This window comes from Eurosta solidaginis, chromosome 1 (assembly GCF_040869045.1).
Source record: "Eurosta solidaginis isolate ZX-2024a chromosome 1, ASM4086904v1, whole genome shotgun sequence".
Classification (NCBI taxonomy): domain Eukaryota; kingdom Metazoa; phylum Arthropoda; class Insecta; order Diptera; family Tephritidae; genus Eurosta; species Eurosta solidaginis.
Genome location: NC_090319.1, coordinates 89,329,766 through 89,342,250, shown reverse-complemented (window position 1 = coordinate 89,342,250; position 12,485 = coordinate 89,329,766).

Genomic DNA, 12,485 nt, shown 5'->3' with positions numbered 1-12,485 from the left:
CGGATGTTGTCATTCGATAATTTGACAAAAACAAAACAACCAATTAACAGGGAATGTTTTTTCAAGGAAGTTTTGGCAACTTTTGTTTGACTGCCTCCGATATATTTATGCGGTGTAATGACTTATCGTAATTGCAATTTTTGTAAACAGAATGAGTCAATTATTTTAATGCAATCATTAAAATAAACCGAAGTACATATATGTTATGAGGTGGGTTTGGTCAAAGGCTGAGGTATGCTCAGGTCAATCCAGAGTCGGATGGAGGTCCCACTTCCCCCACCTAAATAAATACACAATGAATTAGTGTTTCGATTTCGAACACACACACACACCCGCGGCTCTCAGGCTAAAATATCCACAACCTTGAATCCAGGAGAGAGAGAGGGGGAGAGGTGTTTACTAAGTAGGGTCGCTGATATTATAATCCAAGGACGGCGGCTCTCCGCAGGGAGAGAGAGAGATAGAGTGCTAGCTAGCGGTGGCCGAGATGGTGGAGACGACGGTGGCTCTCGCTAAGGGGGGCGCTAACGGCGGTAGTAGTGACGGCGGTAGTTGGGATCACGCCCGAAGGGAGAGTACTGGACGGCGGTGGCTCTCACCAAATAGCTATGACAACGGGTGGCTAGGCTTCGGGATGTGATGTCCGTGGATCGGGATCGTGGCGGTGATGGTACCTACGGCGAAGTGTCTTTATTAGTATGAGATTAATCTAACTACAATATATTGGCTCGGGTATTCGGCTAGGGTAGTAGGGGAGTTTGTCCCGCCGCAGGCGTTGGGAAGTGTTCCCCTCTTACCTGAGCCGTATGTCCGTGCATTACCCTTCCTCGGAGTAGTAAGGGGGGTGAGCCCCGTCTTACTCAGAGGAGATGATCACCAAATATTAGGGTTGCCCAATAGGCCGGGGGGTGGGGGAAGTACCATCGGCAGAACCGACCTTGTATTGTCGCGCACGGCGCGCCACGAGTGAAAATTCCCAAGCATTGTGCGTTGACCATCGCTGGCTTGCCTTGTGCTTGCGCGATGGTTGTTGGGCCGGTATGTATGTATATATGTATGTCGGTACATACACTACTAGGGGTGGGCAGTAAATGGAAAATATAGTGTTAGGGGTGGGCGCTAAAAATATAAAAAAAAGATATTGTGGCGTAGCATTTGCTACGTTACAATGTAATACTCCTATATAGCTACAAAAGTCTAGGTACATTCGCAAACATAAGTGTGCCGATATATTGATGTTTGTTTTTGTATTCAATAATCGAATGTACCTAAATTTAAATTTTTTCTTGTCACACTTATCACAAACATTATATAGGCTGTCTTGTTTTGATTTCGAATTCAAAACACATTGCACATTGTTAGCATTTTGTATTAGGAATATAGGAGTATTACATATATGCCCAAACACGACACGAAAATGTATAGAAGGCATTTTTATAAAACTATCTGAAAAAAACCAAGCGACTACCTTGAAAGTAATTTGCCAAAGTATGGACTGACGGCTCTTAAGAAATAAAATCTCTTTGATACTATCGCGATTCCTTTATGACATACTACCATTACTGCCATGGATTGGAACATGTAACGTTCGGTATCTGTAAAGTAAATATACAAAATTACATTAAATATATAAATAGTAAATATGCATTTTATGTAACTCATATTACCAAGTCTATATCCATCCAAGTCTATATACATCTCCATTCCTTATTATTGTTGTTGTTGTTGTTGTAGCAGTGATTCTCTCCATTCCTTCATGCCATTATCCAATCCATGTAATGTCGGGTATCTGTGAAATATATATAAAAAATTGCATTAAATACATAAATAGTAAATTTACATTTCATTTAAATCAAATTACCCATCGCTTCATATCACGCTAACCCTCAACAGAAGTCGCTTAGGATCTTAGGTTCTTTTATGTTTCTTAGCTGCAGCGTTTAATTTTTGTAATTTGGCCTCTGTTCGTCGTCGTCGCTCTTCAATTTCTTCCGCCATTTCCATTTCCATTTGGCATTTTTGTAGAGGAGGACCGTGACCATAAATTCCAACAATTGTAACCGATGGTCTGCGCACTCCCCTGAGAACCAGTCAGGGAACGTTTCATCGGTTTTTCTTTTTATGTAAGACAGGATCTGTTTTTTTATTTGAAGGGTGTGTGCGCAGATCCGGAACATTTCGAAGTACCATTTCATGTGCGCCGTACTTACTTCGAAGAACTCGTCCGAAGGATTTACAAGTCGTAAGTCTTCGTACGGTTTATAATTCTTGGCTACTATAAGCGCTTCTGACGTATTTTCTGGATCGACAGAAGGCTTGCACATGAGATTTGCACATTTTTCACATTTAACCTTCCCCAGTACTTTGTGATAAATGGCATAGCCAGTATAGTACCTCTGTATCTGCTCCTCTGCGGTTCGCGCAGCTACTTCTTCCACGAGGAGCTCATTGGGATTTTCCAGGACATTGTCTTCTTCGTCGGATGGTAGTTTGTCTTCTGTCTGTTGTACGGCGGCTGGTGGTGGTGGTGAAATATTTCCTAGTTGGACCTCCTCCTGGAGGTCCATGCCTGCTGCTGGTGAAATTCTTCCTTGTTCGACTTCTTCCTGGAGGTCCATGCCGGCTCGCCCCGGACGGGCCTCCCCGAGGAGACCCTCGCCGGCAGTTCGAATGAGAGTGTATCCTGGTTGCACCTCCTCCTGGAGGCCCTCACTGACGGTTGTTCGTAGTACCATATATCCTTTTTTGCTCTGTCGCAGTACCATGTATCCGGGTTGGAGGTTCCCTGGACCAGTAGTTGTACGGAGTACGATGTATTCTGGTTGTGTTTCCGTCAAGTCGATGTTCTTTGTTGGTTGCTCCTGTTCTGTCGCTTTGTTACTGTCAATTAGTTTATCTACTTCTCCCACGTGTTCCTCCTCTCCGATTTGTCCAAGTATGTCGGATATCGTATCGTATGATATTGTATCATGGGATTTTGTCTCGTCTGGACTTTCTTCACCGACAATGACCTGGCTTGTCTTAAAACAGTACGTGTGGTCGTGTTCTGTCGCGTTGATAGTTGGTTCGTCCCATTGTTCGTCCTCCTCCGGTAGCTCCTCCTCTCCCATTTGTTTTAATAATACGGTTAGCTTATCTTCGGATTCATCTCCTGGATCGCGGTCTTTAGTCTCGATTAGTTCGTCCTGGGTCGGTAAAGGTAAGTCCTTTTGTGCAACTCCCTCTATGCAGCTGATTGGAGCGCCATCTGCGGCCCGCTTCCAATCCAGGAAGATGTCGTCATCATCTTCGCAGTTGCTGCCCTTGCCCTCGAAGTGGTGTCTCAAAATACTCATGGACACCAATCGGGCTACGATGTACTGCATTTCGTTAGCAGTGGGATGCATGTTGATCCCTTGGCTTGCTCGTAACTTATAAAAAAAGTTCTCTAACGCGTCCTGGTTGAGCTTGCCAAACATCACGAAATCCAACGCTGGGTATCCTTTGAATAAATCCTCTGATAATTTTAACATCGATGTAATGGTGATGAATCCGTCAATACAGCTAACCTTGTGTGCAAATTCAACTGTCTCGAAGTATTTAATATGTTCCAAAAGTCGTTCCTTCTTCTCATCGTTTCCTCGCATTATGGGCTTCCTCAAGGGGTTTTTATCCTTTAAATTTTTACAATCAAGCTCGTCAAACAAATTGTTCATCCGCTTGATGAAGATCTGTGTTGGCTTGACCTTTGGCTCGTCTCCAAAGAGATTTAGGTCTTCCATCATTTTGAGACCGGCATAGACTGAGTTACATATCAACTGAGTAGCTCGCGAAACACTCATCTTTTCGAAGTTATTTGGGTGGAGGTGTGCATCGGTCAGCTTTGGACATATCTTAAAATTCTCGTTTGCCCTGTCCAAATTGTAAAGTTTTTCGACTACCACCTTGTTTACAATGCCATCTCGCGTTGTTACATTGTAATTCTTAATAAAATTGTTCCTCATATTTTTTATTAAGTGGCAGTAGTCGAACATAAAATGAATCATTACCCCATTATGTAAGATGGAAGTGCTCTCCTTGCTAATACCAAGTTTATTGTAGGCTGCTTGGTTATTGGGCCCTTGGTCACATACAGCAACTTTTACGGTCAGCCCAATCCTGAGGGCGATGTCGATGTTTCTCCACAGTAATTCTATAATGTCATCCGTCTTTGGTGCATATTTAACTATATAGTAAGACATCACGTATTTCCAGTTGCTGCAGATTCCTTTTACCATGAAGAAGAGGCATTTGTCCGCAACTCGATTTTCACGACAGCCCTCTCCTCTGTCCACAAAACCGTCAATGCCATCAACTGTGTTGTTGTATGTCAAGTCTTTTTTAATGGATACCTCATCCCACATGATTGAGCATATGCGATGGGTAGCTGGCATTGATTTCACCATTTCCTCCAAGTTCGCTATTACGTGTTCATCAATGCCTGGACGGACAAACCGAATTGGTCGCTCTCTCAGTAGGGTACTTTGACTTGGTAAACGGAATCCCAAGTCATCCTTCATATACTTGTAAGCCTTGGTAGAGAGGTAGTTAATACTTTGAGCTAAAGTTTTTTCCTGGGGTTTGTAGTGCTTGGCCTTGGTGCCGACTATAGTCCTGCATCATCGTCTTTTCCCTCTCCATGTACACCCGTTGTCGTTTAGCGAAGTACTCAGGATCGGGTACAATGTCCTGGTCATCGTCTAGACCCTCATATTTGTATCGGATATCTAGACGCCTGCGTTTTAAATGGAGGTCCGAGTAAAGCTCGAATTCCTCCAATGTCATGTCAGTGGGCTCAGTCTCTTTGATTGTCGTTGATCTAAGCTGCTGCGCAAACAAAGGACCACTTTCACCTGGCACTTCATCAGCAGCCTTCTGCACAAATGAAGTATCACTTCCACTTGGCATTTCATCATCAGTCCCCCCGAAAATTGTTGGAATAGCCCCCTCCTTAAGTTTTCTTCCCATTTTTGTATCCTTTTCGAAGTGTAGGTCGCAAACATACAAATGTTTCGTACTCATGGCAGATATTGGCATATTACATGCCAGAACCCAAGATCTCTTAGCTTCTTCTGCCTTCGGGAAAGCGTGGAGAACGACTCCAACTCGCGAAGTGCAGCCAGCTATGCAGCATACCCTCTTAAATTTTTCCACCTCTACAAAGTAGTGTGCAGGTCTACCGTCGTATCCTTAAATTTTTTAGAAGTAATAAAAAAATACAACAAAAAATAAATAGATATAAGTAAAATTTCAAATAAAAAATAATAAATTTAAATAAAAAACAAAAAGGTTATATAATGCAACAAAATAAAAAAAATAGATGTAAGTAATATAATAAATAAAAAAAATTAAATAATAAACAAAAACTTGAACAAAAAATAAATAAATTAATATATTAAAATAATATAATAATAAACAAAAATGAAAATGATAAAATAATAAAAAAACTTGAAAAAATATAAATAAAAAAATGAAATAATATAATAAATAAAATAAGTATCAAACGTTTTTGAACAAAAAACAAAAAAATAAATAAATGAAAATTTAAATAAAATATGCAAAAAAAAAAAAGATATTAAAATAAATGATGAATAAAAAAATCGCAAGCAGAAAACAAATAAAAAATTTTGGAAATGAAAAGAATTCTATGCAAAAAATTTAAATGAAGCATAAAAAATCTTGGAATGTAGTTCACTTATTACATACCAAATATAAGATAGACTGCCAAAGTAATTTCCGTCATACTGAATAAATAAATATAAAAATACAAATATATAAATATAAAATAATACTCGCATCAACGTATAATTTATAATAATATATATTTATATGTAATAATATATGCATAAAATATATTTAATAAGAGTTAGAATTTCAGATAATTTATTTTCCAGAAAAATTTTATATTTATAAACACGGCCTACTATACTCACGCAAATAAAATTACTAAAATATACTTTCTTTTTTATATTTATGTATAGGGGAAGTTCATATCAAAACGCAATAATTACAATCGATCATTTTCGAGAATATCACGAAATTATGAAAATTTTTTACCTGCACTTTATTGCATTTTGATATTGAAATCCTCATATACATACATACCCACCCACAATTTGAATGTGTGTGTATTTCGGTCAAGTTAGTTATTGCTTATACCTGTTGTTATTAAATTTGATCATAAAATTAGTGTGAAAAGTAATCAAATTTTTTTTTTCTAAAATGAGTAAAGTACAATTTTTAAAAAAATATCAGATATGATGAAAAGATTAATAAAATGTGTTAAAAAATATGAATATATAATACATACATTAATAATTTCGAATAAAAGTATATTTTTAAATTTTGACGTTTTTAATCATGTGGTGATGATATTTTTTATCAAAATTTAAAAAAAAAAATTCTATCTGTGTATATTATTGGGTATGTGTAAAGATATGCAAGTATATTGACTGATTTCAAAACAACCAACTTCAACCAAAAATGTAAATAATTTGGATCAACCTAATGTAATTTTGTGTAATTATGTGGTATTTGCTCACAAGTCATAACAGCCAAAGTGTAAAATAATGTAAAATGAATGTAGAAAACGCTTCAAATTTCGAATATAAAAGTCAAGTAAACCCAAATACCATTTTCAAAATCATTAGCCCAAATATGGTTATACATTATTACAATTTAAAATCATGAATGTTTATTTAATACCTATAAAATTTAATATTGTGAACTTAGGCGTTTATGACTTTTGCCCACATATATATATGTACATTAGACTGGGTCGAAAAAAAGTAGGAAAAATCCGCCTCTAAATTTGAAGCTTATGCCAAGAGGTCTCGAAAAAATTTTATTCAGTTGTACCATATCTACATATTTATGTTTTTTCTCACACAAACACAAATTTGAATATTTAATTTTCCACTCAGCATTTAGGTGATTAAAATTTGAATTTTCTTACATTTCAATACAATTTGATTACTTTTTTTGACTAAATAATAAGTTATGATACAATTGAACAAAATAACTAATCAAATATGAATACTTTTGATAATCAAAACTTAATCAATCACATTTTGGAATCATATTTGAATCAAATATATTTTGTTAAAAATTTTTCAATAATTTTTTATTCAGCTTTCTGAATATATAGCTCACTTCCACGTGCTTTCTTCCGCTGATGAAATAATAACCTTATGTAGTATCTTATTTTTATTTGTAGTATCTTATTTTGAATGAGATATGAGGAATAAATGCATCATAATCGTATTCAAAAATTATTCAAAAATTTCAGTCAAAACTATTGAAATATGATCAGAAAATGTTTTATTTATGTATATTCAAGAAAGATGATCTTGTGATAAAAAAGGAAAAAGTAATAAGGGCGGTAAAATGGCGTTTAACAAATTAATCATTGAAAGTTTGTATTTAAATGGTAAAAGTAAGCTAATGTGAGTTGACTTCAATGTTCCCATAAAAGAGGGGAAAATAACCAGCAATCAACGTATGTATATTGATGAGGAGGGAAAAGATCTTGATGCCAGCGACGCGGAGGTGAAGGCTGATCCAGCAAGAGTAAAAGAATTTCGTGAAAGTTTATCGACAATTAAATTAGAAATCAATAGAATTTTATGTGCTACTTTAACACCACCCAAAATAGCTAAAAATGGTTTAGGTGGGTTATGTATTGCTTCAGGAAAATATTTTAATTCTTTGTTTAGCCGGCAGCAGATTTTTCAAATCCTTCACCCATCATTAATCTACGCGCGCGATGTGCTGTACCAAAAACATCATTAACCAGTTTACTAAATTTACACAATCTAAAGTTTCACAAATTTACACAATCTAAAGTATCACATAAAAATTCGAAAATAAAAAAAATTAATACTTACCTAAGTTGGCAGTAGGAACTGCATTCTCCTTCAACCTTTTGTTTGACGATACGGCTTCAGGCCTGAAGTGAAGGGAACATAGAAAGTTCTCCTTCTTCTTCAGGCTTGAAATTTTTAAATTGTCCATCCATTTTCTTAATAGGTTGGGATCGGCCGGAAACGAAAAGAAAGTTAATAATGGATCTGCCCTTGCATTTCTGCAGCACCCAGGAGCGGAGCACTTTCTTAATGAAGGCATAGTTCAATGTTTTTAAAATTTATTTTATTAATTTTTTTTGATTTTCACAATTTTTTCACAGTTTAATATTGTTCAAATGTATGTATGTATGTATTTTTTGTTAATTTTTTTTGATTTTCACAATTTTTTCACACTTTAATTTTGTTGAAATTTATTTAAAATTTATTTTAAAAATTTTTTTGTAAATTTTTTTTTTGATTTTCACAATTTTCACAATATTTTCACAGATTAATTTTGTTCAAATGTATGTATGTATGTATTTTTTGTTATTTTTTTTTGATTTTCACAATTTTCAAAATTTTTTCACAGTTTAATTTTGTTCAAATTTATTTAAAATTTGTTTTAAAAATTCTTTTGTAAATTTTGGTTTTTAATTTTCACAATTTTCACAATATTTTCACAGATTTTGATTTGCGCAGAAATATAACATTTGCTTCTCTTCGAAGTTTTCTGTATATTAAATTTTCATTGGAATTTTACCAATTTTGGCGCAATTTTCTTCCGATAATTTCCATTAAATCAGAGGTTAATAACTTTATTGCTGGAATCCAAATACATATACATTTATATAATATTGTATAGATCTTAAAAACACATATACAATATATATATAATACATATATAAATTTTGGAAAAACTTATACACCTGCATAATTCCTTTTAATTTCTTTTATGACACACAAATTCTTTTTGAAATTATATACCACGATTTTAAACTTCACTTAACACTTTACAACATTTTTCACAATTTTCTTAACTTTCTTCACAATTTTCCGAAACAATTTTTTCTAAAATATTTGTTTATATTTCCACTTTTTTGCACAATTTTGCGAAACAAGTTTTTCTAAAATTTTTGTTTATATTTCCACTTATTTGCCTTTTGAGCATAAACAACACAATCTTTTTTTCACTCATTTAAGCTCAAATGAACAACTTCTTTTTTTCAAGAAATCTTATTTTTATGGCAATATTTCACTTCACTTCACTTTTTTATCCTTTTTTACACAATTTAATAAACTTTTTACACAATTTTAATCACCTTTTTACTAATTGGAACATAATATTTACATGTTTTTATTTCTTCACTTCTTATCGTGTGTTTTTTTTTTACATTTTCATTTACACTGACATTTCACATTCTCACTCAATTTATGCTTTAAGCTTTATGATTTTAAGCCAATATTTCACTTCAATTCACTTTTTTATATGTTTTTACACAATTATATTAAATTTTTACACTATTTATTTGCCTTTTTTATTCACTTTTTACACTAGGGGGACTCATGTAACCGTATAAATGCCTTATAAAGTGTGTAAACGTATAAATTTATCTAGTGCGTAAACGAACTGTCAAATTTTGTATGAAAAATCATTTACACAATTTGTATAAATTTACGCGCACATTTCATTGTGTAAACGCGGTAAACTCAAAGGAATGCAACCTTGCAGACATTACAGCAGGCATTTTCAACAGAAATCTCCAACGTCAGCAAGTCATTTACAAGAATATCTTAGTAAAGACGTTTTAGTTTTGATTTTTAACTTAATCTTGGCATTTTTATTTTGTATAACAATCGAAAAATTTTTGCTTGGCAATAATACAGCTGATAAACAATCAAGTTTATCAAGAGTATTTCTAAAAAAAAAAAAAATAAATGTAAGGCGCGATAACCTCCGAAGAGATCTAAGGCCGAGCTTCTCTTCCAATTTGCGTCGTGCTCCTCTTGATTTTCCCTACAAATTGGCCGGACGGGACCTACATGTTTTATGCCGACTCCGAACGGCATCTGCAAAGCAGATGAGTTTTCACTGAGAGCTTTTCATGGCAGAAATACACCCGGAGTGCTTGCCAAACACTGCCGAGGGGCGACCCCGCTTAGAAAAATTTTCTTCTAATTGAAAAATCTTATTTCTAAAATTTTGATGTTGCTTTGCCCGGGAGTTGAACCCAGGGCATACGGTGTGATAGGCGGAGCACGCTACCCATCACACCACGGTGGCCAGAGTATTTCTAGGTGCGTTCATATAACAGCGTGTGTAAATGGATATAATTTTACACCTTATAAGTTTATATGCTTTCATGAGTCCCCCTACTAAAAATAAAAAATAAATGTAAGGCGCGATAACCTCCGAAGAGATCTAAGGCCGAGCTTCTCTTCCAATTTGCGTCGTGCTCCTCTTGATTTTTCCCTACAAATTGGCCGGACGGGACCTACATGTTTTATGCCGACTCCGAACGGCATCTGCAAGGCAGATGAGTTTTCACTGAGAGCTTTTCATGGCAGAAATACAATCGGAGCGCTTGCCAGACACTGCCGAGGGGCGACCCCGCTTAGAAAAATTTTCTTCTAATTGAAAAATCTTATTTCTAAAATTTTGATGTTGCTTTGCCCGGGAGTTGAGCCCAGGGCATACGGCGTGATAGGCGGAGCACGCTACCATCACACCACGGTGGCCGCCAAGTCCCCCTACTATTTTAACACAAAAACACAATATTGACTTTACACTCACTGAGTTAATTCTTCACTGCATTTTACCAAATATTCGCGGACAGGCACAAAGAGGAATGGCCGAGCCCATGAAATGGTACATTGGCAAATTTCATACAAAACGCAGTCGGTTTTTCGAAATAGCGATATGACGCCTATTATTATCTATCCTCTTTGGTGGCATGCTGTCGTAATTTGGCTGAATGTGATTGACCTGGGCGAAGGCTCGAAAGGCAACTGTGGCAATTGGTTAATGACATCTGTGGGAATAAACTTATGATAACTTGTATTTTCCTAGTTTTGTACTTTTTTTCTGATGCAAATCCTTTTGCTATTGGTGATTTCTTTTCTACACGAAAATGTCGCCTTCACGCCAACACTTCAAAAAGTTGTGTTCTGTTGTAAAATGAGTGTTGCTTCAATAGAGGGCATCATTATCTTTTCTCAACAACCTACCCCTAAAAATGGCCAAAAATGCAACATTACTTGCCCTCGCTGCCATTTACGGTGCAAAGAATGTCAATCAGCTGATGAATCACATTGACAAATAAACACAGTGTACTAAAAACAGTATACTAAAATGAATTTTATTTTTGAATAAATATAATTTGCGAAAGTCTTTTTATTTACATATTTATTTATTTAGGGCGAAGTGAGAATCTTAAAAATGTTTGCCCCTGAAAGTGGCGACATTTTCGTGTAGAAAAGAAATCACCATATGTCTCTTGGAACTTAGCAGAATTCATGGGCACGTCTTTGTCTAAATGATCTCTGATTATATTTGATATCAAAGTCTCTCTGTCTGATGCACCTAATTCATTGTTTACGTTGTAATTAGCGCAAATTTTTATTCCAATTGCGGAATCCAAGAAATTATGTAAACTCTGAAATATAAACAATTTATTATATATCCGATATTTGTGAGAGGAAAAAAGTGTTATACAAATTTGTATGTAGAGCTACCCGACTCTGAAAATGAAGAAATCGAGTCCGTCTGACTGATTGAGCCACTAGCTGAAGATTGGTCTGAATGTTTGCAACAACATGTGTAAATTGGGGTCAATTGCTGCGATTAAAAAAATTCAATATATTATATTATAAATCATATAAAATTTGCTTTCTCACCTTTGCAAGTCGCCACTCATTGACTAGGCCACGAAACTTTATGCGAGTGCCAATTTCATCATTAAAAATCTCTTGAATGTCAGCTTCTGTCATGGCCTTGAAGCAGCCGATTTTTAATTTGGCATTTGTTAAGGACAAATAATACTCTTCTAGTCCATATTTATTTAATAGATTGAAACATTCAGAGTCTACTTCTCTTACAGTGACAATGTCAGCGCCTGAAAAATCTCAATTAAAAGGAAAAAAATAAACAGAAATGTATAAAAGAAAACAATCCGTAAAAACTACGTTTATGACTATAAATTCTTTATATATGACACAAAATAATGGATTTTTAATTTATGATCTGTATGGGAGGTAAAGTGTGTGTTTTCGCACAAGTAGAAATACAAAAGCAAGAACAACGCTATACCAATTCATTTACAACTGCTACGCAAAGTAAAAAAAAAAACCAACAACAACAAGAGGTATATTCTATGTGGGTCAAATGACCCACTTCCCGTGATCCTAGCGATCTGAAATAGGCACGTCAAGTGGATAATTTTTGACTTTTGGTTTTTTTGATACACGTGCGGCTGTGAAGTTAATATAAAGGATTTAAAAAGTCTCAAAGCATTACACTGAACTATGGCAGAAATAACGGCAAATTAAATCTTAATATATAAAAAACACGTGTCACACAATTGAGGCCAATTGACTCCTAAACTACTGAACCGATTTTGAATTTGT